The sequence below is a fragment of the Cuculus canorus genome, chromosome 4 (genome assembly GCF_017976375.1).
Source record: "Cuculus canorus isolate bCucCan1 chromosome 4, bCucCan1.pri, whole genome shotgun sequence".
Taxonomy (NCBI): Eukaryota; Metazoa; Chordata; class Aves; order Cuculiformes; family Cuculidae; genus Cuculus; species Cuculus canorus.
This window is the reverse complement of record NC_071404.1, coordinates 10,345,985-10,373,536: the sequence shown is the minus strand read 5'-3', so window position 1 is coordinate 10,373,536 and position 27,552 is coordinate 10,345,985. Positions and strand designations below refer to the sequence as shown.

General features: G+C 44.3%; 3 long non-coding RNA genes across 3 annotated transcripts in view; 2 read left to right on the top strand and 1 right to left on the bottom strand.

The window, feature by feature from the left end:
• Nucleotides 1–1,824: 1,824 nt before the first annotated feature.
• The window catches only part of LOC128852119 (uncharacterized), a 44,483-nt gene continuing 18,755 nt past the window's right edge, over nucleotides 1,825–27,552 (bottom strand). The window contains exons 4-5 of the long non-coding RNA XR_008449762.1: nucleotides 2,300–2,400; nucleotides 1,825–2,194 (exon numbers count right to left, since the gene is read on the bottom strand). This is a non-coding gene — a long non-coding RNA (uncharacterized LOC128852119). The remainder of the gene's footprint in view (nucleotides 2,195–2,299; nucleotides 2,401–27,552) is intronic.
• On the top strand, nucleotides 4,293–16,645 carry LOC128852118 (uncharacterized). The gene is made up of 4 exons (XR_008449760.1): nucleotides 4,293–4,491; nucleotides 5,265–5,464; nucleotides 15,268–15,361; nucleotides 16,272–16,645. It is a non-coding gene; the product is annotated as an uncharacterized LOC128852118 (long non-coding RNA).
• LOC128852120 (uncharacterized) lies at nucleotides 16,698–23,231 on the top strand. Its single transcript, XR_008449763.1, has 3 exons — nucleotides 16,698–17,862; nucleotides 18,302–19,294; nucleotides 19,693–23,231. It is a non-coding gene; the product is annotated as an uncharacterized LOC128852120 (long non-coding RNA).

The following is a 27,552-nucleotide window of genomic DNA, read 5'->3' as shown; positions in this document are numbered from 1 at the left end:
AGAAGAAAACCCTGAGAGTACTTTGGCTCAGTTTGGGAGTAAATCGCCACCCTCCTCCCTGATGGAAACTTTAACCCCAGAGAGGCCACCTAGCATAGGACCTCTGCTTAACTGAGGTGCCATAATTACCATCTCCTGACTGCACAACACGGCTGCATAAATCTCCTACCTGACCAGTCAGACATCTCTGGAGCTTGCAGTCTCTCTCACACAGGCATTTCCTTCTCTCCACTATGTTGGAAAACTGGGGTGCCTCCAGGTGGCAGCCCTGTCCACTCAAAAGAGGGTTATACTTTTCCCTTGAGGTAATAAGAAGACTTCGGTAGTGGAATTAACTTGGGATTCAGCTCACATTAGCAGCATGGTGGTAGGATGATGCTGTATGTGCAGTAGTAAAATTTGGATGTTCCCAAAATTTGCAGCTCAGTTTCTATTCCCCAAAGAAAGATAAAAACCTGAATGTTTCAAGGATCTGGCTAGCTCGTTGCTCACAGGTGCTTTATGGCACTGAGAAAAATGCCCTGGTTTCTGACTGGGAAGGAGACTTGGTAGGCTGATCGTGCAGAGTTTGAAATTTTGCTTTAGTGCAGTGTAAAAGCAATGCGAGGAGCTTGTGTCTGAATTCTGGTTGGTCTAAGGATAGACATTTCTTTTATTTATACTTTTAATTAAGGTGAGTTTTTGTTTCTCTCACAATGCACAGAATTATTTCTAAATCATATTTGAGACTTCCAGTGGAAGAGGTTAACTAATACGGTAAACTTATCCACCCAGGGGAGCTCTGAATTAATGTGGTGTCATAGAATTATAGAATGGTTTGGATTGGAAGGGACCTTAAAGATCATTCAGTTCCAACACCCTTGCAATTGGCACGGATACCTCCCACTAGATCAGGCCACCTAAGTTATTTAAGGGGAGAGGTCACAGCGGTGGTACCAGATGAAATGCTATTAGCAATTTCTCGTAAGCAAAAATCTTCAAGAAATTTCAGCGCAAGACGTTGGAACAGAGCAATGGCGGTGGGTGGGGAAGAGGTGGCTCCATCCCAGTGCTGGTTTCTTTGATGGCCTAAGCAGAGGCTGACTATAGCAAATCATTCACTCATAGTTGTGGATGTGTTTGGCATGGTCAAGGATATAAAACACCACCTGAGAAGCAGCAGGACAGAAGCAGAGGCAGCACTTTGCAAATCTGCACTGTCTTCTCCCAAGTTCCCCAATGAAGACAAATGCAGAAGTATGTTGCTGTAATTTGGCTGTTTCAGCATCCCAGCTTTCACTGCGCTGCTTTTCCCCAGTTGTATCCTACTAAGTAGTTCAGGGAGCTTCTCTACCCAATGGTTTTTTTCTTTTTTCCTCTTTTTTTTTAACTACAAAGCAGCTCAATTCCCAGTGTTCCCATCCAGGCAGCAGTTCTGCCATTGGTAGTAGAAGTCAAGAATTTGTTTGCCATCTTTTGATCCCTTGACACTTCGGGTTTTATTTGCTTATTTTTATCTAAGTATTGCAGGAGACTTGGCATTTTTCAAAGCCTTTATATCTGTCTTACAGCAATATTTTCCTAAGTCCACAACTGCCATCATATCAACAACTTATGAGGGTATGGTGAGGCCACTGATTAAGCGAGAACTGTAGGCAAGATTTGTGGCCTCTATGGGGTTGACCTGTCGTTTTTCAAATGCCAGGTTTATATACGTGACTGTGCATTTCAAAAGGGTCAAGAGAGCTTGACTGTAAGTACCCAACACATTGCTGTGAATTAATATTTAATCAAATGTGCAACATAGGGCTGAATATTAAAGCTTATCTTTGATTTTGACTTCCATGATTTTCCTGGTTTTCTAAACTCTGAAAATGCTTCAGCATTTCATAAGTGTTACTCATACGTTATGTTTCTCAGCTGTGATTAAAGCTAGTGAGAATGTAAACCTACAAAGGGGAATCTCGGCATGACCTCATCAGCATAAAGTATGTGGGAGACTAATTTAGTTACATCCCTATTAGTAATGACAAATCAAATTGTTCCTCCTGTTAAATCACTAATATAGCAAGGTTTTGCAACTCAGCATATAGCACGCATGATAAATCAGTTCAGTTTGTACACAAATACTGATGACTGCTTTGAATCTGGGTTAATTTCTGATTCCAAACTCTTTCAGGGCAATTCAGTTGAGCCATCCTCGCTCCTTTAATACCTGAAAAGAAAAAAAGTTAGCCTTTACTCTCATGTACCATGTATTGAGCACATTTATAACCCTGCAGCTGATTGCTTAGCAACGTCTTTGGGAGGAAAGGCTCACCTGATGCACTATCGGGTACTCCTCTGTTGCAGGAGAAGAGGATGGATAAATTAGGTCAGGCAGCGTAAGCTTATGCTGTGCCGAGTGGTGTTCTCTCCTCTCTGTAATGAAATTAATCAAGGTCATTAATTTGATCCTGTTTTACTGTTATAATTTGAAGCTGTAATTTGAGGTGACTCAAAGAGACACAGTCTTATCTGTAATTACACCTTTATAATTACATTTATATTCTAAAGTAAACATTTTCATATATTGCTGTAAATAGACTACAATGCTGTCTCATACTGCTTTTCAGCCAGAGCTGCATTATAGAAAACGTGGATTGTAAATGGGATGGAGGAGCTATTGAAATCAGCCAGTTGTGTGCTATTTAATTTGTTTTTATGACGGTCCTTTATGTATCCTTCATCTTAAGGTTAAAACTGAGCCTAAACCCCTACGCAGGCCCAAAATCAAAGGCTAAGGAGACAAAGAAGAAATGTTGTTTAGTCACATTAATTTTCAAAATTGCAGAGCCAAGGCACAGAGATCATCCTCAAATGGCAAAGATCTAGGAGTTCACAGTGGCTGGAAAGCCACGTGCTGGCACCACCTCCAGACCAACGGTTGAGACAGCAGTGGGCAAGCAGGGACCAGCTGTGCTGATCCCCTGGGAGATGATGAGGAAACATTGCATTGCTGGTCCAGCATTTAGCATCTCACCCGGTGAGACCACGATGGGGGTAAGAAAGCACCTTTCATCTGCACAGCCCATTTGGCTGCCTCTGTTCCCCCCGGGGCTCTGCTTACTGGCTGTCTCCATGGCATGCATATGAGCTCCCTCCTGTCTCTGCTCTGGAGCAAACCAACTGGTTTCTCCCAGGGAGAAACCTCGACATGACTGTGTTTTTTTCCAGGGTTGCCCAGACAGAAGAACTTGTCATGGGCTGGACCAGACTCTACCTTGGACCATCCTCCAGTCATCCAAGGAAAGGTCATGCCAACCAACCTCCATGCTGTGCGGCAGAACCCCAAACACCTTCACATCCTGCTGCGAAAACATTGTGCTGGCACATTGCCACCCGGTGTGGAGAATTTCAAAATTAAAATAATTATTGACCCAGGGTCCATGGAGCTCTACAGGCACTCAGAGGAGCCCCAGGCCAGTAAAGGTGGCCAGTGCCCTTCAGAGAGTGCTGGTCCTTAGTGATGTGGACACAAGCCAGCCCATAGCAATGAGCAAGGAGTTAATGGTGCCTCCTAGGCATTTTCCACAATAGCAGTGTGTACAGAGCCTTTGCCAAGTAGCCAACACTCAGCATTTCCTTTCTTCTCCCTAGTATTATTTCTGCACTTTGCAAACCTCTTCTTCCCTGTGGCTCAGTGCTCCAGCAGCAAAGCTATGAAGATGCTCTGGAGCTGCAGAAGTGGGTGGTGTGGACATGGGTGATGTAGCAGGTCTGTGAGGATGGGTCTCCAAAGGCAGAATGAGGACACCAAGCATAGGGAGCCCAGAATGAGGGAAGCAATGAGTCTGCCCAGGAAGAAGAAAAATACAGTCATGTTGCTGGAAATGAATCCCAACCTTACTCCATTTTGGAGCGAATCTCCTGAAGCATGTAATCATGTAAGAAATCTGGCAATTTACATTAAATATATGAAAAGAAAAACTTGAGATATTTTTAGAGAGGTAAAAACTGAATTCACAGATTTAGTGAGAAGAGGGGAGCGAAAGGGTCTGGAGTCCTTTACTTGCCAATGACCTTGGTGCAGCTACAAACAATATCTTGAATATACATCCTCCTCAGCAAACTTATGCCAAAACTGGATGCCGAACTCTAAAGGGTACAGTTGGCGTTAACCTCTGCTCTTAGCAAATAGATGTTTTCAATTTCTTATCTAGGTTTACCTCATAGTGTGTATATATATATATATATATATATATAAGATACATGTAACCAAGCATCTGTCTGTTCTTGGCTTATTCCCTTCTCTATTTAAATACACACCTGAGAAGAATCATGAACAATTTGCAGCAGAGCCAACTATCCTCCACTAGCAATAAAAGCACTTATAGAAAGTGTTCCAGTACATCTCTGCACAATGAGTACACGAACATGGATTTGTAAAAGATGAACTAGAACTGAGTTACAAAAGACCTGGCAGGCACTGCATGAACAAGATACACAAGAACCTCAAGACCCAGCCATCAGGTCAGTGTGCTTTATTTTAGCTTGCCACAATTTTTAGAAGTGACACAGTGTTTTTTGCAACCTTCAATTTTTCAGTTTCTTCTTTGAGATGGTTTTATGTAAGATGATTGCTGTGAAAATGCTTGCTACATCCAGATAAGGGAAAAGAATTAGCTTCTCAAGATATTTCAATCTGAGCAGCCAAAAACAATGGCCATTCCTGAAAATTTTGCCTCTGGAAATTATATCAGAGCTGGGAGACAGGAACCATAAGAGCATCATGCTTTTTGTGCAAGTACTTGTTCCAGTAGGAGACCAATCAGATACCTTTTCGGGCTATTTTCTCAAGAGGGTTTTTTAAGCAATCCAGGAATATTCTGTTAAATTCAGCAAGTGTTATTGAAGTGTCTGCAGCTTCACTTGGGCCACTTTTACTTGCCTTACTGGCTCTAGTGTCTCAGGATCCTTCAGATCGGATATCCCCTACCCTCCACCTCCAAAAAGTTATGTAAATGTGTACAGTCGAATGACGGGGAATTGGACTCAACTAGATGAAGCCAGAAAGGCTGGAAAAGATTTTTGTACCTTGTTTCATAAAAAGTCTAGGCTGCCTGGGGTGGTATCAGTGGATTCACCATCGAGACCTCCAAAACTAAAAAGTCCATGGGTTCCTGATCACTCTTATCCTTGTTCAGCATCTCTAATAACAACACACCAGCAGCAACCTTGGCTGTTTGAACAGAAGTCTCCCCTGTGCAGTCTGTTATTAAATTCTCTTATGTCTTTATTATTAGATATCAGATGTGATGAAAGAAGGTGACATCTTCAGGGAAATCTTGCATGTGGTGTGGGGATGGAATGTTAATGGACTGGAGAAGACAGAAAGTCTACAAGTGTAATGATCTTCTAATGTCCCTGTGAGAGTGTTAAGATTCAGATCTCTTTTTATTTTTTCTCCTCAAAGGAAAAAGCACTTGAGGAATAAACAGAAAAGGTACTCCTTTCTTCCCTATCAAATACTGGTCCTTTCTGTTTTAAGGATGGCTTTAGTGTCTTTGTTTTTTATTATTTTGCCTTTCTGTGATCTCCGTCCGTTTGATCTCACCTATTGGTACAACCGATGAGTTCTCCCTTCCATGCGACAGTTTCATATCAGAGAAGAATGACAAATTCAGTGCAGAACTGGCATTTCAAATAAGTGTTGATTGAACAGGAGAGAGAAAGATAGATGCAGCCTGCAGGACTAAACTTTGAGGAGCTGATGGGCAGGTGCCTGGCAGGAGGCAGGAGGAAGCAAACCTGGGGGATTGGGTAGAGAAATAAACAGGTTAAAATATTACACTGTCTTACATTTTTATTCCTTCATTTAAAAAAAAAATATTAAAATAGAGGTAAGGTTGAAAGAATGTGGTTTGAATTACTTGAAGGTAGGTGCTTCATAGCTCCAGAAATGCAGAGATATAGTTAAATATATGCATTCAAGAGTGTTGTGTTTATGTTAGCCCTCAGTCCCCGTCCTTCCTGGTGTGCCCTGAACGCATGCGCATGTTCTGCTCCTTCCTTCTTCCTAACATGAGTCTCATGAGGGTCGGCAGATGTATTTACAAAATCAGCAGCGTTTATGAAGTCAGTTTTCATAACAGAAACCCTCCTTGCTTTCAACATGGCCACAGGCTCCTTCCATGCTGATGGAGCTCCCACCAGGTAGCTCCTGGCCTCCCATCCCTTTGTTCTGGGACTACAGAGGCCGGGTCTCGGGAATGTCATTGCTGCATTGTCCAGGAGCACAGGGCAAGAGCAGCTGCACGGGAAAAGGGCTGTTCCTGTAGACTTCTCCTTAACAAATAGTTGCATTTTGCAGCAGGGCCTGGAAAACGCCTTTTCAGTCAGAATGAACATTAGGCAACTGCCTTTATTGCTAAAGTCTGGGTATATTTGAGAATTAAATTGAATTAAAACACCCCAGAACTTTGAGCTGGGTTTTTCTTTCATTATGCTTCCAAAGGACCAAAGGGTGGAGGAAGATGACGAACGACACACCCAGGGACAAGACACATCTAAAGGTCTCTTTAAACTCATTTTTAGCTGTGAACTAATAGGAACTTTGTATTTATTTCTAATAGGGAATGCATTCTGCACTGCAAGTACTGCAACATGGTGAAGGACATGCTCTGTTCTCCATATATAACAAAAAAAGGATCTTTCCTTTCAGTGGAAATCCCAGCCAAAGCTACATGGGGCAAAGACAGTTAGTTCTGCAAGACATGTCCATGTGTTCCGGGTCTTGACTCACACCCATCTTGTCATAGTTTCGGATCTGGCTCCAGTTTGTTCTTCGTAAGCAGATTTCCCTTGCATCTCTCTGGATGGGGGAATGCACTCAGAGCTCTTTTGGACACTGCAACACCCTCCCTCTCTTTCGGGGAAGCAAATCGAAGTACTGTTTTCTCCCAGAACGTGTCTACATTGCAGCTGTGTTATTAGTCGGCACTTGGGCTCTTCTGAGCTCAGCGATCAGATGCAGCTACTCATTAACTGCACAAAAAACTGCGCCTTTACGAGGAAGGTGTGTTGTCCTTGGCTGGGTGGGCTATGTTTCTTGGATTGCCTCAAAAATAGTTTTCTGCTTTAATAGACCTGAGTAGCCGATGATCTTAACATTTGTTTTAATAGCTGTTCAACTTCAGAGCTGGTTTAATGTGTGTAGCTGCAGTAGTTAAAAGAAAATACTCTAGCAGAATTTAAATAGTTTAAAAAAATAATCCAAAATCTTTGTATGGATCGGGAGAGACTTAAACATGCACAGTTTTAGATTCTCAGTTTAAAGCAGCGTAATCACAGAAACAACAGAATTGGCCATAAGGGTGGGAGAGGTGGTGTCCTGCAAACCAGAAAGCAAGCAGATGGTGCTAATTGATTTGTAATAGATTTCTTAAAGTGTTCAAGGAGACTCATTGGTCAATATATGTTACATCCAAGTTCAATTTTGCTTTCGTTACTGTTTATTACTGTGATGATCAGGAACTGATGCAGGATTGTTGGAAAGCAGTAAAGTGCACTAAAACTCATAATATTTTATCTTTGATCTGCCCAAGTATGGTATCAGCACATTAACAGCCGAGCTGCAGTCTGGACCTGGTTCTCTTCTCGCAGGAACTGGCACCAGGGTACCTCTCTGATTCAGCACAGTATTTCAGAATAAGCCAAGCACTAATTGTGCAGGAAGGACAGCAAAGTCTCTTACCCCTTTTTAGCCCCCTCATGCTGCCTGGAGCTCTGTGCAAACATCTTCACAACTGTCCCTTAGGGATGAGGTTTTGCCTTCCTGCCCTTGGCCCTGTGAAGAGTGGAGAGATGGAGGAGGAATGGCAGCTTCACAGAAAGCTCAGTCATTCTGTCCGCCAAAAGGAGAGAAAGCAGCTCCGATGGAGGTGACCAGTGTTATAACCCAGCAGCAGAGCACTTCGCAGACATGCTTTCATGGTCTGTCCAAGCTAAGCTGCAGGCAAGATCATGACCAAAATCCAGGTAACATCTGACTGGAAATTGAAGATTCTGGATTAAGGAAACCTGTATGTCTGGAAGGTCTACTGAGGAACAAAAATCTCCAACAGCCTACAAAAAAAATCATAGATGCTCAGTGGTGACATAACTCTGTGACTTAGGAACAGTGTTCCTGTGGGGTATAAGGAAAGTATCTGGGCAAACCAGTGATTTATTGCTGTAAACCCTGACATGGCCACAGAGAGACCCACGCAACTGCAATAAAACCCTCGGCACCAACAGCTCAGTGTATCTTGTTGTTGAGGGGAAATCACTCTGTCTCCTATCAAAACCCTTCCTTACTCCAAGTACTGCAGGCCACTGGCTGCCAGAGGGTGAACGTGGCACTGATCTCCACCTGAGCACCTCTAAGTGTCTGTGTCTGTAGGGCCTAAGCTGAGCTGTGGTCCTACACTTCAGGGAAGTGGAGGAGTTTGGGTTGGTCTCAACCTGGCTTACATCTTTTTGCACTACCAAATATATGTATATCACGACTTCTACATTCAGTTGTCTATAAAAATTAATACAACACCCCCTCCTCTGCTCAAGATGTCTTTCATAAGCACTGAAGAACAGTGTAAAGTAAACAATTACCCTGTAATTACCCTGCATAATGTCACGCCGTTCCCTTGCTGTAATACAGATAAGCACTCCTGCCACAAGCCCTGCAAGCAAATTTAGCAGCCGAGTTTCTTTCCATTGGCACGACCCTTTGTGATACCACACGTGAGCCAAATCAGGGTCCTCAGTATGACAAGAAATGCTTTTTCCTCCAAGTATTTCAGTGAGCAGGCAGGCTCCAGAGGCACAGCTGAGCCCTGAGCACAAGGAACAGTCTTTCCCATCTCCTTCATCTGCAGCTTGGCTGAAGGCTGGGCCAAGAAATTGTAGGCATTTTATGCCTTTTTTTTTTTCCTGGTGGGAGAGGTGACTGGGATCTTGTCTCTGTGACTTCAGAGTCCCCACATGCCCTTCCCTTTCAGGCCATTGGCTGTCAGTGTGGCTGCAGGAGCCACTGGAGCTGAAGCCATCTGAGATATGGACTGCTTCAATGACAGAGCAAAATGATTTTTTCATAAGTGAAAGCCTGTTGTATAAGGTGAGAGTTATCTCAGCTTTTGAGTTCCCCTGTGGTTTGACTGGCTTTTTCATGTCTTGGGATGTATATCTTTATCTGCAAAGAATTTTCACTGAGACATGGGGGGGGAGAAGGGGGGCTCTGGATACAGCTGCTCTCTGAAATCAGTGACACTTTTGAGCCATCATCGCCTCCATCCCAACGGTAACTCAGCTGTCCTGCAGTGGTTAAGTACAACCAGGAATAAAACCACTGCATTTGGTTGGGGTTTTTTTGTGTGGTTTGGGTTACTTTTGGTTGTGTTTTTTTTTAATTCTTGCTGTGAAGCACTGTGATTTTATGTCTTTCTGTCTTTCAGTTCAAACCAATGCTAAGGGAATCATTCAGTGAATGCTACTAAATATTTGTTCAGGATGGGAACCTCCAGCACTGCCTCAGCTGAAACATTTTCTTCTATGCACTCCTGACAGAGTTTTCATCTCCTTTTGTAAAAAGCAGATTGTTTCAATGAGACTTGAGGTTTGCACTCCTGGGGCCACTGTGTAGCTGTTGGAGCTCTGCTGTACTGGCAAACTTTCTTTCCTTAGAGGTTATTAATACTTACTTCATTAGCAATTTAATATTGCAAAATGAAAACTGCTTACATCAGCCATGGACTCACTGGAGATAAGTTTGTGAATATAAAACAACACCATGTCATGTCAATGAGCAGGCAACAAATACCTCTTCTCTGCTCCCCTATGAGCAGTTGCAGGTTGTTTAGCTTCTTATCAGCCTGGTTTATAAAGTACCAGGTAGTGGTATCAGTCTTTCATTACAATGTTTAGGGTCCATCCTCAAATGTTTCTTTGCTGTCATCCGACTCCCTGCCCTTACCCGTGTGTGCCTGTAGAATTGTGAACATAGCAACTCGTATAAAGATGTCCGAGGCTTTAGATGAAAATATTTAACTGCCCTTCAGCTGATGGCCTCATCCTTTGGGGGAACTGCCTTTTTTTTCAGCTTCCTCTGATTGGTGTAAACGCACTAAAACCTGTTAGCAGGAACCATCAGCTCAGGAGCAGGGGCACAGGAATGGACCCACACTCGCAGCTGAGCACCCGGCACAGCTTCTGGTGCCAGCTGTGCAGGTGCCTGGCTCCTTCTGCTGCTGGCCGAGCCTTACAGGGCCAGCAACACCAGCAGCACCAGGTGAGGGATGCAGGAAACAAACTGGAGGTAAACACCTTGCAGATACAGCAGAGCAATTGAAGAGAATCTTTGTGGGACCGTATCCATGCATACCACAGGCCACTGTGAGCAAGAGTTCCCATTTCTCTTCTGGTGCATCTGATGTACTGATAGATCTCACGCAGCGCAACGCCTGCAATACCTGTGCAAGCACCCACACCTTTCAGCAAAGGCATTTCATTAAGTTCAAGAACACTAATTGCTTAGGCTGAGCAGGGAGGGTAAGACACACTTTTGTTCGGGAACCATAGAAAAGTTATGCTCTAGGGCTGTGCATGCTGAGAACTGTGTAAACAGAACAGATAAATTATCCCCTAAGCTACAAATGGGCTCAGAATTAGAGCTACAGCCAACCTTTGCATTAGATGGGAACAGCTGCATACACCATAGCCTCCAAATTTCCATAGAAACTTGGATCAGCCATAGATTATCTTCATTTTGTAAATGTTTTAATTATTATGCTATAATATTGTTCTGCAGGGATTGTAATGCTAAAGCCAAAGCTCCATGGAAGCCACATTTTAAAAGCAGTTTCCCTAGACCATATGTTAAGACAAGTAAAGCTGGTTTAGGATTAAGACTTAAAGTTTCTGATAGATTTGATTTTTTTTTTTCCATGCTACTGCATGCACTCTTTTAAATAAATAAACTCCCTCTGAGCTTGCTACTCCAGTGGGACTAGATTGAACTTCCCAGGCATGCATGAATTATAAAGTCAGATATATGTTCCTGCAGAGAGGAGAATTACTTGCAGAAACCATCTACTGATGCACGTAGCCGGACTCAGTCACTTGAAAAACAAAACCCTGTGTGCATACGGGTGCAAAGAGCCATTGCACACTCTGACGGGAACCAGCCCTGCATTGCCCCACGAAGACGTGTCACTCCCCGAGTGTCGCAACCCCTCTGTGTTGTGGCCAAGGATATGGCCCTGCAGATTGCAAAAGGGGTTTACAGGATGTGGCTTCTGTATTTGCGGCAGCTGCACCAGCGCTGATGTTTACAAGATCAGGTACCAAAGTGGAAGCAGAGTCCGGCAGGCGGCCCTGGGAGATCTGGTTAGATCAAAGGCTTTCCCACGGTGAGGGTTCCCGACGTGGTGGTAACGTGCCTTGTGCAGCAGCGGTGAGTGTGTCGCCACGTCTGAGCCACCCCTGGGGTCCAGGCACGCCCCGGTGCAGCTGGGCTGGAGAGCTTTTCTTTGGCTTAGCTTTTGTAAAACTGGCCAGAGGATTCAAGCCATTGAAGCTGCTGTTGCTCGTAAGGTGCATATAGGTTATCCCAGCATAGTGCAAACACAGACGTGAAGCTGCCTTGTGCTGCTGAGAGCCTGCCCGCAGCCACCCCTGCCTGCAGAGAGGGGCTGTGGGGCAGCGTTTGAGCCACAGATGCTGCCGCTTGTGCTGCCCTGCTGCTGCTCTGCCCTGCCAGGCACCTCTCCCTGCTGTTTCCATGCCTGTCTCCTAAGGACACAAGGCCCCAAGAACCAAACTTACCCCTCTACTCAATTAAAGATCCCTTAAATCAGGTATCTGCCTGGAACTGAGTCAGTCAAGTCACTCAGGAGGTGTAGATTTTTTTCACCCTCACAAGGGAAATTTTGTGTGGGTTTCCTGGTGAGGTGGGCAGGCAAGGGACAGCTGAGCAGCAAGCCCCAAAGCTGCTGTTTCTTACAGGCAGTGGATCAGCCATGGGTTTTATGTGCTTCCTCTATAAAATGCTGTGTTTTGCAGCCCTGCATTACAAGGAGCAGAGATGCCAGCAGGTGGGGGACAGTGTAGCCCAGCAGTCACACCGATGTTCCCGCAAGGCTTAAGTCAACAGAAGATATTTGCCCAAGCCCAGCAAACTGTGAATCAGAATACAGCTCCTAACAAAACATAAATCCTCCTAGCCTGTGTTTTTCTAGCCATCGATTGAGCCAGAGTGGTTAAATACTTGGCCCTTCTCACCCTGATAAGCGTGTTATTTTTAGGCTACCTTTTAGCATCACTTTGGCAGCTGGTTCTGCAGGCTGGGCTGTTGCCTCCAGCTCCCGATGCACAAGCAGATCCTGCTGTCGGCACATGCTGGGCTGTCACTGAGCCCTTCCAGCTCCTAATTTACACTCCAGGACGTGTCACAGCAAAACACTTGCTTTGCCGTGCCTTTGTCTTTGTCTCGCCTTTTCCTGATGTCCTAAATAACATCATAACTTTTTGTAGAAACAGTTTTATGGTCAGCTCAGCAAAAAGCATCCTATGTCTTCATCTTTCTTCTATTCCTTCCAGCAAATTGAATATTTTAGGGGCACTTCAGGGTAATTTGTTAAGACAAGAAAATGCCTGGCAGGGCATTCTGTGCACAGGCAGCTGCGTGTGCGGTGCCCTCCGGCTCTGCCTGCAGTGACAGAAACCAGCTGGCTGCATGTGCCTCGCTGACACAGCTCTGGGTGCATGTTAGGTGTCTGCTCTGGGTGTCCCAGGTGATCCCAGCGTGTTCCAACCAGAGCCCGTGTCGGTGCATGGAGACCATTCCCAAACGCTGCTGCCAGTGCGAGTGGCAGCAGGTCCCTGGCTGGTCCGACTTTGGATACTTTGGGGCTTTTCTGGCAGCAGTGTGATAACAGCACCAAGGATGGGAAACTCTGGGACCAGTGTTCTTCTGCTTGGAATTGCCAGTGTTCAGAAATGTGTTCGCTTGTAGAAATGCTTTGAACTGGGCAAAATTTCATTTAAGTAGAAAAACTGGTAACAAGAAAGAACAATTTTAGTTTCTATTTTGGAATGCTTTTCAGTCTTACAGAAAAAAAAAACCCCAATGTATAATTTTAAAGGCTTTACACCAGATTTCATGGAAACCAAATACTTTGATTTACCTGAGGTTAAACAATTTTGGGATTGCAACCTATGACAAGTATATTACCTGCTTCAGAGTGGAAAACAAATTCCAATACTGAAGATTTTTCCCATAAAACAAATGAAAAATGCACCCTGGCTCCTTCTCAGTTCTCCCTCTTGACTGAAATATGTAGCCCAGTTTGCTGCAAAAACACAGAACTATATTTATGACCAGGATGGTTCCTTTCACACAGTTTCAGGCTGTTGGTTCTCCATGCAGGATTTCTTAGCTGTGTCCGGTCAACTAGCCATGTGCTAGGCAGATGCTTTGCACCAGAGCGATAAATCAGAGGGTTTCCTGACCTGGCAGATTTCCTGCAGTTCTCCTTAGCCACTGCACATCCCGTTTTTATCTCTTGGCCTCTCCTGACAGCATGGCAGTTCCTGTATGTTTGCTGCCCTGTGGTTTCTGGTGGCAAGTTGGAGTGTTTTGAGGTCCATGCCAGTCTCCAAAATCCCTCAGCAGTAGAAAAGGACCTCAAAGACCACCCAGACCAACTTTCCCACCAGAAAAAAAAGGGGTTTCATTGGAGTGGTACCTTAGAGGTATTCAGCTGCAGCATCTTCCTTAAGCACAGGTGAGGAGAGCAGGTCTACCTTGTTTTAAAGGTTTTCTCTCAAGAGTCTTTCCCTCTTCCTCTGCTACAGCTGGTCTTTCTCCACCCTCTTCTTTGCCGGTAATTGGATGGCAGACTGCAGCGCTGCTCATGGTAGGGCTCTCAGCTGCCTCACCGCACCTTCTGCACACTGGGAATCCTGCTCATAATTATTGTTATAGTAGCATCTAGAGGGCTCAGGCATTGTGGTAGGAGTTTTGCAAGCATGTAGGAAAATGTCTTTCCCTATGGAAAGACAAGATTCAACAAGCAGGAAGCAAAATTAGAAGGAAGGATTGGTGCTAGGGATGAGCAGCCAAACTGACCACCACTGCTTGCCCTTTGAAGCACTGGTTGATAAATGGAAACGCGCTCCATAAAAAATCATTAGATGTTATGAAATTTTACACTAGTTAGAGCTTTTCTTTATTTATTTTTCTCAGCTGTACAATTTTGAAAGGCTGTAAAGTCCTGTTTTCTGAAGTCACCTGGCAATCAAAGTCCCGGTGACTTTCAGGGGATGGGAATTTCTGGATCGCTTCACTGCTGTAAGAAACAGCACATAGTTTCCTCCTCCATCTAGAGATTTTTGGGTACTGCACCTGGGGTCAAATGTTTTTGAGTTAAGATATGCGCACAGGAGGACAATGAGTGTGATGGATCTAAAAAACTCAACACTTTCTCTAAAATCATTCATTTATATAGCATTTATGACTTTCAGAAAAGGTAATGTTCCTAAATTCTTTGTGTACCGGTGAAATGTGTGTTTATGTGGCAATGATTTTGAAATTCTGGATTTACTACGAAACCTTTCAGCCCAGATAGGTCTCCTCTCAGTTTACGTCTTTATAAGTATTGCAGAGAGGTGGGAGTGTATATAGGAAATTTTAGCTGTTTGTGAATCTCTAAGAACAGTGTTTATTAAGACAACATTTGCAATCAGCCATGACTTGGTGTCCCTACGATTGGCATCGTTCTGCAATGCTGGTGTGCCAGAAATCCCCGTTGGTGTATGGGGGAGATGAGCAGTGGGGCTGCCCCACAGCACGCTGCAGCTGAACAGGAGCTGAGGTGCTTCCTAAGCGTAAGCTGTAACTCTTGTATAGAGATGAAACTTAACGCATGGACAGGCAAAAAGAACACAAACCCAAATTATGTATGGAAAAAACACAGGAGTGTTCACAGTCTGGTTCAGTTGGTTGTTTTCCAATGACCCTTAACTTGGGTTTTTTTTGAGGAGAGGAGATATTCATGTATGTCTTCATCAAGCACTGATGTCTGAAATGTGCCAGTTGAAGATGTGATGCTGAAAATCACAGGAAGTGGAAATGGTTTTACATCAGCGCACGGGTATTTTTCATGCATCTAGCAGTATGACACGAGAGCTTTGCAGAATTGTAATCGTGAAAAAGCTTGGCTGCTCTCATTCAGAGGAAATAAGTAAGAATTTTTTACTTTGTTTTCACCACAGATAAAGGGCTGGTGTGACCTGAGGACAGTGAGCTGGGTCCAGAGGAGGCTACAAAGATGATCGGAGGGCTGGAGCACCTTCCCTACGAGGACAGGTTGAGAGAGTTGGGGTTGTTCAGCCTGGAGAAAGGAAGGCTCAGAGGAGATCCTATAGCGACCTTCCAGTACCTGAAGGGGCTACAGGAAAGCTGGAGAAGGGCTATTCATAAAGGCTTGTGGGGATGAGATGAGGGGGAATGGGCATAAACTGGAGAGGGACAGATTTAGGCTGAGCATTAGGAAGAATTTCTTCACCATGAGAGTGGTGGACACTGGCACAGTTTGCCCAGGGAGGCTGTGGGTAGTCCATCCCTGGAGGTGTTCAAGGCCAGGTTGGATGGGGCCTTGGGCAGCCTGATCTGGTGGGACGTCCCTGCTCATGGCAGAGGAGTTGGAACTGGATGATCTTTTAGGTCCCTTCCAACTATACTATGGCACTACGATACTATGAATAGGAGCAAAAGGAGAAACACTTGAAAATCTGGCTTCAGTAAATTGTTCCTTAAATTTAATGACTCATGGTTTTCTTTTGGTGCATGTGGCTCTCTGTGTATAAACTCCATCCCAGTCAGACAAATATCCTTCAGTCATTCACAAGTGCTAGCAATGGTTTCCTAAGGTTTAATTCCTCCTGAAAGATATCGTCTGCATTCCTTTGGAAGATGCCCTCCCACAGGCTCTCTCTTACACTGCTGCACTAAAAATAGTGCTCAGAGCTTCATTGCGACAATTCCGTGTTGCAATTTTTATGGCTAGGTAGGTGAAGTCACTTTAATTCACCCAGCTCATTCCACTTAAATTTGCATGATAATGTTGTTAATTATCCATGTATTTCAAACTGAATAATGATTTCACAAAAAGATAAGACAAGGTCCTGTTTTTCTTTCCTTATATTTTTAAAATGCGCATAGAGTTTGCATAATTAAAATGCATTTTCTCTGGAATGGAGATCTCTATCTACTGCAGGTTGAAGTGCAAGCTCGCCTGAACGCTGGGGTGCTGTCCTCCAGCCGCTCGCTCGGCATGCACGCTCCAGCGAACCTGACTCGCCATGGTTTGCTGCCACGTCAGTGCTGACCAAAGGAAGTTGCTGAGAACGTGACTCCAATCTGGGTTAATAATCACAGAAAAAGGCTGTGCAAAATGAGCTCCTGACTAGCTTCTCTGCAGCTTTGCTGCACGGTGGCAGCAGCGGTTGGGAAGGGCAACAGCTCACTGCCCGGAGAGCAAGCCCTTTCTCTTATTTCTTTGCACATAAAGAGATCGGTGCCAAAAGGCACTTCCTCGCAGGCTGCCACCTTTTCAAGACTGAAATTGGTCAGTCTTCGCAGCACATTTAGTCCTTGACCTTGCCCATGGATGCAGAAATCAGGGTGGGCTGGAGCTCCCGGACAGGAGCGAGCACCCTCAATGGGGACAGGGCGCGCAGCACCAGGTGTCCCACAGTCACTGAGGGTAGTCAGCCCTCGCCTTGGAGCAGGGCACTGCCTCAGGGAGACCCAAACCCCTTCCTGGACTAAAGGAATAATAAACACAGGGGATATTTTTCCACCCTCCTTTCCCTACTTCTCTTTTTTAGGTATCAGCCCAGTTCTTCAGGAAATATGAGGTATCCCATCTCTTTTGGGGAAGAAGCATTTCCATTTTAAAAGTGACCTTGTGCAGATAGAGTTCTGCCCCTGCTTTTCTGTCATCTGCCTTGGTCTGAAGCTCTTTTCTTGTTCCCTTCTCTGAAAAACAGACCAAGCAGACAAGGACAGAGAAGCACTTCCATTGCCTGTGCGGGAGCAGGAGGCTGCCTGGTCTGGGTGCCGGGTAGAAGGTTGTGGGAATATGGCATTGGGGAACTGAAACTACAGTCTTTGAAAGGGAAAAGACCACCTCTGCTGCTCCCTTTACACTGTTGACTTTGTTCGCTTTGCATAAATGGTTACCGGGCTGGTGTGTGGTGGGTAAAAAAACATCTTTTGGCCATTTGAGATGGGGAAACTCATCCCATGTTAAAATGGAATTGTGAGAGGGCTTGAGATACATCTTATAGGGATGGTCCTGTGGGGACCTGAGTGGTGCTCAGGACCCCTGATGTAACTGAGACACATGAAGATTCACATCTGTTAGTACTTGAATGAATGTTAATTAAAGCATTTTAATAAGGATGTTTTGAGAACTGAATGTTAGTCAGTGTGTGCCCTCCATGAAATATTTAATATCTCAGCCCTTTCAGCAGCGTACTCCTCCCCAGAAGGTCTTCCTGCAAATGGAGTTTGACACTACTGATAATTTTAGAGCTAAAGAAACCTAGAGCAATAGACTTATACAAAAATCATAATGTGATCTTTGATGTTGCAGTCAAGGGAACACATGCCAGAAAATGGTTTGCTCTCTTCAGTTCATCCTCTCTTTGTGTTTGTTGTTATTTTCCCATCAGGCACAACAACAAGCAGCTGATTAACTCGTTAGCTGAAAGCATCAAAGGGCGAGGCGAGAGCATGAAATCTGCTCCTGTGTTCCTCAGCTGCTCCTTGCAGCTTGGCAGTTTCTGCAGGGCCCATCTGAGGTATGAAAAGCCATCTCAGCTATCCATGGACAGAAGCATATCCTGTCTTTCTTGAGCCCAACTTCCATATTCAAGGATCATGGCTGTGCCAGGAGCATCTCAGCCTCCATCCAAGGTGACAACCTAAGTGCCAGCCCACATGTTCATCATCCAGCGCACAGAGTGTGCCCATAGTGTGCCCCACCCCCTGAAAAACACCCCCATACTCTATGCCAGGAGCTTCCCAGGGCCACATTGCGTGGAGGGTGCCCTGCAGAGAACCACATCCATGAGACAATGAGGGAAATTACCACATGGTGATGCTCCAGGTTGAGAGGCCTGAGATCATTTGGTATTCAGATGATGTAGAGAGCACACATGCAATTTTTCAAAGCTGCTTCAAACTATCCAGTTCACTGTAGTTGCAGGAGCAACTGGTAATACTGAGGTTCTATTGCAGGTTTAGGTTCAGTGAAGGCCACAGTTTGTACCTGAGCAGTGCTCAGCTACATGCAGCCACTTTCAATTGAAGGCTACTGAAGGTTTCTCCCCTAACTGGTGTGCTCCTTCACAGTGTTGCCTTGAAAAGATCAGCAATACCCCAGATCAAGCTAGTGGAGGGTAAGTTGATCTGCCTGTCATCCGTATACACCTACAGCCTTTCAGAAGCAAAGGATTAGCAAATAGTTTTTTGCACACGCGGTAAAATCTTGCAGATCCAAGTATCTGTCTAAGCAATCCCTGCAGTTGTGGCACAAGAGCACAGCAAGCGCATGAACTCCCAGCAGACACCTCAGAGATCACCGGCAGATGATCAGGTACGTAGCATGACTCTTGCCTTCCACCTCCTCTGACTCCTACTCCAAGGTCATGGTCTCCTGTCCTCTCTCCTCTTCACCTCCAACATATACCTCCATTTACACTCCATCAGCTTCTGCCTTCACCTTGCTTGTACCCCTTGTTCCAGTGCCTTGGCCCCAGATGTGTGAAGCCAGGCAGGTCCAAGCTGGCTCTGCCCAGGACCTCAGCATGCTCTGCCAAAGCTTCTTATTTTGGCTTTTGCAGCCTTCTAAAACTTCCACCACCCATTAGGCATTAAGTGTTCGCTCCATCCACAACAGCTGCGGTTCTCCTGGCTTCCTTGAACACCACTAACAGCAATTGCTGCAGCCCAGTGAGGCTTAAATGCAACCCAACACCATCTTGGAGCTATGCACACAGGAACCTTCTGAGCTTATGAACAGTCGGTATTTATTGGCACTGCTGGGTTCAGGTCCATTATGCATGGCACTGTCACAAGGGGAAAAGACCAGATTTTGCACCTGCAGAGCTAAAAGGAGTCACTGATTGGCTCATTGATTTTCTCCTAGAGCAAAAGCCTTTGCAAGGAGGTTGCTCGCACAGGCAGCACAGGGGATCAAAGCTGTTCCTGGAGATATCATCAAAAAGGCTGGTAGGTTGGTAGTGTAACTAATGGCAAAATGAGGGAGATGAGCCTGGCAGGACTGAAATATTTTTACATCTCTGAATCTCCCTAGTCCCAGCCCTGGCAGCAGTGCTGCTGCTGAGCTCCCAGTTCTCCAGTGTTCCCCTCTCTCCTGCTGCCCTGCCAGCCTGTGGCTCATTTAACACTGAGCAAAAAATCAAACACTGAAGCCCTTTGTTTTTGCAAATCTGTAACACAAACAGGCATCTTTGCAAAGACCAGTGTGCACTCATCCGCCCACCACTGGCTTTGTTAGCACCTGAAGCCCTGTCCTGACACAGCACTCCACAGAAGGAGATGTAGGGAGACATAATCCCAAATGAAGTCATGCGAGGAAATGGTTATATTCTTTTCCCTTTGCACAGGGAGCTGCCACGGTGCTTCTGAGAAATTGATATCCAACAGCAAGCCAGGAGCAGTTCGAGACAGCAGATACATGTTTAAATAATGTCTTTATTCCAGTTCAGCTGAAAAAATAATTATTGAATTTGGGTCTTAAGCCAAGAAGTACCTTTGTTTCTGAGTGCTCATTGATTAAAACATCTTGTGCTTTCAGCTGGTCTAATAAAGACACTACATTACCCTTCACGAAGAGTATTAAAAGAATACCTTTATTCAGGAGAAGAGAGGAATTTAGAGAGTGACCTCAATGTTTCTTGAGATCTGAAAAGTTTCACCCAGCCTAGAGAACTCCTACTTCTAAATTCAGGGATTTCTGCTGGAACAGGAAGTTTCTCTCAAATTGTTATCCAGCAAAATGAGCTCTGGATTATATTTAGCTCCATTCATTCAGCACAATGAAAAGTAAGACTCCAGCCAATTTCCTTAAGCAAGTTTATTAATAAGCACTAGTTGTTTGGTGGCTGGTCATTTCTATGTGGCTGGAGAAGGTGATACATCCAGCACAGCCTCCCTCCCTCATCTGAACTAGGATCCCGGTGGATTTTATCACTTTAAGCACTTTATAACCTTTACTGGTTACCTGTGCAAGCACACCAGCCTAAAAATTGTCTCAGGTGCAGCTTCCAACCCTGCCCTGGCCATTCATGCTTGCTGGCCCATGGAGCTGCAAAGAAATCACCAAGGGCAGTTGAGCAGCTTTTAAGCCAGAGGTAAATAATCTTTCAGGGACTCCCAACTACAGGTTCGAGGCAGCTTTGTGTAAAGCTATTAACACTGCAGCTGCTGATCTGGAGGGAGCCAGAGTCACTGCAGATACTGCAATAACAGCGAAGGCTCCCCCAGTGTATAGAAGCACATGTTGAAGCCACACGCAAGTCAGGAGCCTTAGGTCAGTGAGGCTGGTTATAGCCTGGCTGTAATTCTTGGCTTCATCCATCACTTTATGTGTATCTAAAGACAAATCACTTGGGGGTTGGCCTCTGCTGAGGGCTAGAAAACAGACTTAAGGTGGTTTTACGCATGACAAACTTCATGACCCATAACTTTTCATTTATTTTGCTGGTTGCCACTTGGCATCAATTATCTGTGGCATGTTTAGGATGTGCGGAGCTCAAAATACCTCCTGCCTGTGCCCATCTAATTCAGACTATATGACTTGAATTTGGGCTTGCCCTATAGAAGTGCGCTCTGTACCACCTGCCTCTATTTGTAGTCATCAAGGGGAGATGTCTAGAGCTGACTGTCTCTGGAACACTTTAGGTCTCAAGCAAAAATCAAACAATATGATGTCTTAGCTTTGATTGGACAGCAAAAGCTACTTGCTTTCCTCCAACTGAGAGTGATGGTGGGGAAGGGAGTGGAGGTCGTCCCCTCTGTGGTTCTGCAAAAACAAGGTATAGCAATATGTGGCTGTCCTCTCCCCATCTAGAAGCCATGGTAGGATGCCTTCACAGGCACAAGGGAAGAGAGGACCTGTGGTAACCACAAAACGTCACAAGTGAGAGTCAAATGCAGAAGAAGGAGTAATGTTAGTCTAATTTCTCCAAGAAAAACTGTAGATGTCCATGCACAAGAAGGAAAAATCATCTGGCCTTCTGGAAACCAAACACCAGTCCTGGGAATGTGGTGGCCAGTATGGTCATAGGTCCTTTACTGGAACGGCTGGAGCAGTTGTTCCCTCAGTGCTCACCTTGCCTTCCTTGGTACCCATCACAGCGGCAGTCACAGCACTCGACTTCCCAAAGCTCAGCAGTTTGCACCTTTCAGCCTATAAATTCAGGCACAGCTACGAGGCACGTGTTTCAGCCACATCTGGAAGACCTCAGCCAAAAGGGCTGAAAACAAACTTATCTTTTATAAGGACAGCTGAGGCTGTGTGCCTTAGAACATGGCATCTTCAGAACAGACACAAAGGAGGTACGTAAGACCACCTGAGCCAGCCAAACACATTATAAAAGCAAATTATAAAAGTAATTAAATATTAAGCCACAGAATTTCTTCAAATTTTAGCAGTTTTTATGTGTGTGCATGATTGGCACTGCTGTTACTCCTGCCAAGCACACAATTAGCACTTGAGTTAATAAGATGTTTTAATGACTGTCAAATTAATCAACATCTCTGACACTGCTTTCCAGTGTTTTCCATGGGAAAGACATTCTTTCATCTCAGTTCTTATGTTATCATTGTCACCAATTATTTGTGTTTATTCTCTTTACTATGCTTATTTGATTTCATTCTAAATTAGATGCAGCGATAGGGGATGTAATTTGGTATTTTTCTCTAATGTGCTGAATAGATGAGGATTAGGGCTCCACAGCTATGAGAAAATGAGCCCTCATAAGCATTTGTTCAAACAGAAATCACAGAGCCTTTTTGAGGACTGCCATGCTCCCTTTGATTTGCTCTTCATCAGTGCTTTTGTGAGCTTGTTCACAGAAAGCTTTGCCAAAATGAGAGTATTGCTAAGAGAGATGAAAACATGTAGTAGCCCAGGAATACCTGTGAGAATATTTGGGCTGACCTGTACCACAGCTTTTTCTTTCTGGTGGTCTGATAGTGATCCAGGCAGGAAACCCCCAATATTTTCAGGATTAGCTCATCAGTCACTCAAACCAGCTAGTGTGCTATAGATAGAAGGCAAACATCAAGTAAAAGCAATATGCAGTATACCCCAAAAAACAGAGATTTAGAATTGTTTCATCCTGAAAAATTACAAGAATGAAGAAAACACATGATCTGTGGGCAGTTCGCAGCTCTGCCCCATTTGGGGCAGTGTGATGGTCTCCCACCCAGGCTGGGAGCGGCGTTGGTGTGTGATCGGATTGTTGTAGGTCTCGGTCTGAGATATCTCCCTAGGTTTGTTCAAACTGATGCTTCTGCGGTGAGTGGAATAGCCTGGGGCTGGAGCTGTGCTGAGAGAAATGAAAGGCTTTCATAAAATTATGTCATGTGCTGAATGTGCCAGCCTGTCATGTAATAATAGCTAAAACTTTCTGTAATTAAAACAAGTAGCTAGTTATGGTGTCTGACTATGATCAAAGCTCTTTTGTCTGCTTTGACAGTTGGCACATGTGAAAGATTTTGGCTTACATGGAAAACACTAGTGTGGTTTTTCTCTTGATTTTAAATGGCAAGAAACATACATCTCAGCTTATCCCTAAACTGAAAGAGAACAGTACCAGGAAAATAAGAACAAGAATGTGCATGATGTAAAATATCTACAGTGTCTGGTAGCAGCAGCTCCTCTATGCAGCCACTGTGCCTTCGGAGGGGTTGACCCATTGCTGCAACACAGTGTCATTTTATATTTCTGCAGAGATGGGATTAAAGCTCTTGAGAACATTCCTAAATGTCCTGCATTGCCATTTTAAAATAAGAAAAGCTTTTGCGTAACAAATATTATTCTGAATCGTGACAAATCAATTGTCTCCTGTCAGAGGGTTATTTTCCATTACTTGGATTGCAATTGTTGAGATATTTTATGGATAAAAGCTACCTTTCTGGTCACAAGAGAAACCTACACTGTTTTTCCACATTCATGTGTTGTATCCATATTACAAAATAAAGAATTTGCTGAGTAAATATAAACTGTATTTGCCCTCAATTTCCTCTTTATCTCAAAAAAACCCCTAAAACTAATCCAGGATTCCTTTTGTATCTCTGAAAACATCTACTTCCGCTTAGAAGTCTCTGGGAGGATAAATAGGAAGGAGTTTCAGAAAAAAAAAAGCAGATGTGAACTGATTGGCTAAAGAACATCAGCTAATAACATAATGTTTTAAATGTTGTATTAGGCAATAAAACATCATCTGAGTGAAGTGGCCAGCAGAGTGTATTGCTGAGCATTGGAACTTTTCCATCCCTTCTCCTGACATTTTTAGGTATGTTGTGTGAAGTTTCATTTCTTCCACATCATGAGCAATCATGTGTTTTTGTGTTTTCTGTAATCTCAATTTCTGTCCTATGAACTCAGTGGGCAAAAGCTGGCTCTGCCCCCAAATTCACCTATGTTTGATGTGGGTCATCTTCTTACCTTGGTCATTGCTGGCAGAATGGGTTCTACCTTCAAGTGTCACTTTGCACGCAAGTGTGCCTGCACCCTGTCACTTCTGAACAGATATTTTTCTACCTTTGTAGCTTATCAGAGATAATAGGAAATCCTTATTCCTCCTTATTTGGATATCTGGCTAATGAACTTGGGCCACCAGTCATTCTGGGCCACCTCTGCTTCGGGGGGGCAGGACTTCACTGTGAATGATCAGAGTCCACCTCTTCAGTCCGTGTGGTCCTTGGAGCAACTCTAAATCCACGGCTGGTGCTTTTGCAGTGGGATCAGACCACAGAGCATGGAGGACCTACTAGTCCCTGGAGGTTTAGACAGCAGCTGCTCTCAAACCCTGCTGACCTCTGTGAGAATGTCCAGCAGTTTGTATCTTGGTAATGCCCTATGCCAGACTGCACCTTCTCCACTCATAATCTTGGTTCCACACACTACTGCCTACAGAATGGTCCATCCTTATGTCCTCTTGTGTGCATGAGACAGTTGCTTTTCTGATGTGTGAGGAGCAGATGCTTCTCAAGCAGGGAGAAAGCCATCCGAGCTGCTCGTATGATGTGCTCACACGGGCATTTTAGTTGCACAAGACCTTTGGCCATTACAGAAACAAACCTTCAGCTCAAACATGAAGAACCACAGCACCATGCAGGCTGCAGGCAAAGGTGTCATTAGCATATCCAGGGACATTGCCTCCAGGTGATGACAGACAGTATTATCATCATGTGCAATACTAATAAGCAATGTGCTGTGACAGTCTCCCATCGCTGGCAGGAAGCTGTTGACCTATGGAGCTTTCCTATTAGATTAATTTAACCACAGCTCACCTTCAGCAAGTGCGTTTAACTGACAACCTGCCTGATCTGCCTCTCATGGAAGATGTGCACTGGCATCTTGTAGACTCATTTCTTGGACTGAAGACATTTGGAAAGAAACTATTTACTGCAGATGTCAATGCAGAAGAGCAGAACCTGCTGCCTTTAAAAAGAAATGGATCAAAGGCTATGACTGGACCTATTTCTGCTCCTATGTTTGGTCTATTTGTCTGAATGTGGCCACCTTGGTCTTGTTACTGGGATGTCCATTGGCTATTTCAAAGAGCTCTGTGGGATATCACCTCCCTTTGCTGCTCTCCTTCCGCAGAGCTGTGGTCCGGGTTTGTCTCCAGCTCCTCATGAAATTCATGCCAGGCAGCTCTCACCACTAGGACATGCCCGCTCCTCTCTGTAAAGAAACTTTTTACCAGTAGCAGAATGGGACAAGAAACATTTACCTGGCACAAGACACTTGACTTTTAGCTGATGATCTTACACGTTAAAGGTGAAAGACTTCAGTCTCTGCTGTGGTTCGGTCGGGATCCGTGTGCATCCTCGACTAGATAGAGCATTGATGTTTTTAAATCCATCCTGAGATCTCATAAATGGTCAGGGATATTATCCCCTTGTCTCCAGGTACAGGCAAGAGGTGAAGGTCTCTCACCCAAATCTCCATCATAGTGGGTGTTTGTCTACTCATTGCATGGATGTGCGTGTTGATTATACATGTACCTCTAACCTTGCTTACCATAACCAGTCTCTCTTCTTGCGTATATAGGCTTCTGTGGAGTTATCTTGAATCCTCAGGGATTCATTCTACTTAGTGATAAAAGAAGAGATTTGTGTTCCTACTACTGTAGTATGAAGTGTTTCTCAGTACTGTATTGTCTCACACCAGGATATGGTTAAGTAGGAGAAAGATGGAAGCTGTATTTCGAGCTGGGCATGGGGAAACCAGACATTGATTTGCATGGTTGCACAAGGTACAGGAGTCCACTGTGCAGTTTAGCATTTTCTCAAGCTGAGAAACTAGAGCAGAAAGGTTCCCTGAAGCTGAAAAAGTGTTGCTATTTTGCACCATTTAAATTCTGAGGTGCTGTCAGCTTTGCCTAGTTAGGGTGGCAGAGTTTTAGTGGGCAGGACTAAGAAAATGGTATCCTCTGTGATAGTAACTGGATTTTTTCTGATATTACTTTCTATATTGATGCTTACCTTTCTTGCTGGGATGCATCATATATATATATATATATATCTTTTTCATTCATGTTTGTGTGTGTGTATAAATGCAGACATATGTAGGTAGCTAGGTCTGTGTTTATATACACATGCACACATGGCCTGGGGGTCCTGCCTATGTCTGCATAAATTTAATTTCAATTTTAAACTCTGCTTCTATTAACTTTAACTTCCAGTGCTGATTAATGCCCACTTCACAGCAGAAGATCTCAACTCCAACTCAAGGCACCGAGGACCATCAGCACTCGGAGCGCTTGGCTTTTCATGTGTCTCTTCTTCTTGAAAAAAAGAACAGAAAATCTCCAAAACTGAGAGATACAAAAGAGATCAGATTCTGCTGCAGAAGGGACAGACAGCCTCCTACAAAGGGAAGACTTTGTCTAGAATCAGAAGACCACGCAGAGACAGGTGGGCCAGAGCTACGTGCTGTTTCTGGAAAGACACCGGTCAAACCTCAAAGGACTCAAGAAGCAGTAAGTACTCCCAGAAAGCAAAAGGCATTCTGGTGTTTATAGCTTTTCAGAGATATTTTTATTATTTGAACATAGGTGACTTTAAGAAATTCCTCTGCAAACCTTCTTGTACGTTGATCTACCACACACACATTCCCAGGAGGGTGAAACTGGATAAGTCCAGATATTCAAAAGCCATTGGCTCAGGTGGAGCTGCCGTTAACATCTGCAGCTGAGAGCTAGATGGGCCTGTAATAAAAGACCCATTAAACAAAGGATTTCTAAAACAAGTAACATTACTTTTAAACAAAACCAGATGTATGACATTAGGAGAATATACATTTAAAGAAAAGCTTAATCTTTAAACCTCAAGAGCATACTCCCATGGCAGTCACTAAAGTGAATGCAAGATAAAACCCCCAGATAATATCATAAACATAAAGAATTCCTGCAGGGTAGAACCCTGAGGTGCTTTGCAATTGTAAAATGATACAGAGAAAACTATAATTACCAGTTTGCTGTGAACTAAGGTCTCATCTTCTGGAAACTCATGCAGGAAGGAATGGGCTAGGTTTCACAGATGAACATGAAGTACTCCTTGTTTGATATTACCCTCCTCCTGGGTATGAATAGTTTGAGAATCTTCTACCAGCTTTTTCAATAAATCCTTCCTCTACTACACATGTAATTCAGTCTCTTCCATTCCGTAGCTGAGCATGGTCCTGCTTGCCTGTACCCTGCAAAATCACTGAGTCTTGAAGGTGGCTCAGAGGGCATTAGCTACGCTTTAAGGGTTTATATTTTAATATTTTTTATCAAAATGTATCTAGTTAGCTCAGGTAAAATGATGGGTCACTGGCATCAGCACCTGTAATGAACACGTGCTAAGGAGGTGCTGTGGTCCTTATTAACTCTTTCTAGAAAAAGCGGAGTAAATAAGGCTGTTTGTGTCCTTCCAGCCCTGTCTTCCACAGGCAGCTGTACTGTGGCACCTCCCCAGCTCCTGGCAAAACATCTCCCACCAGGACAATTGTGAATATGTTTCATGTGGTTGGGAAGCACTGGAGAGACAGGCCAGAAATTCAGCCTGTTTCCCTAAACCCAACAAATGGGAAGTTATCTGCATATAAATATGGTTTATGCTTTTCCACTTGAAAGAAAATCCCCTTATCAGCTCAGTCTCAGATGAAAACAACCATGGACACTGTGAGCCGAGCCAAGTGCCCTTGCTGAGAGGCATCAGTGGCCTTCCCTGGAAACTGAATC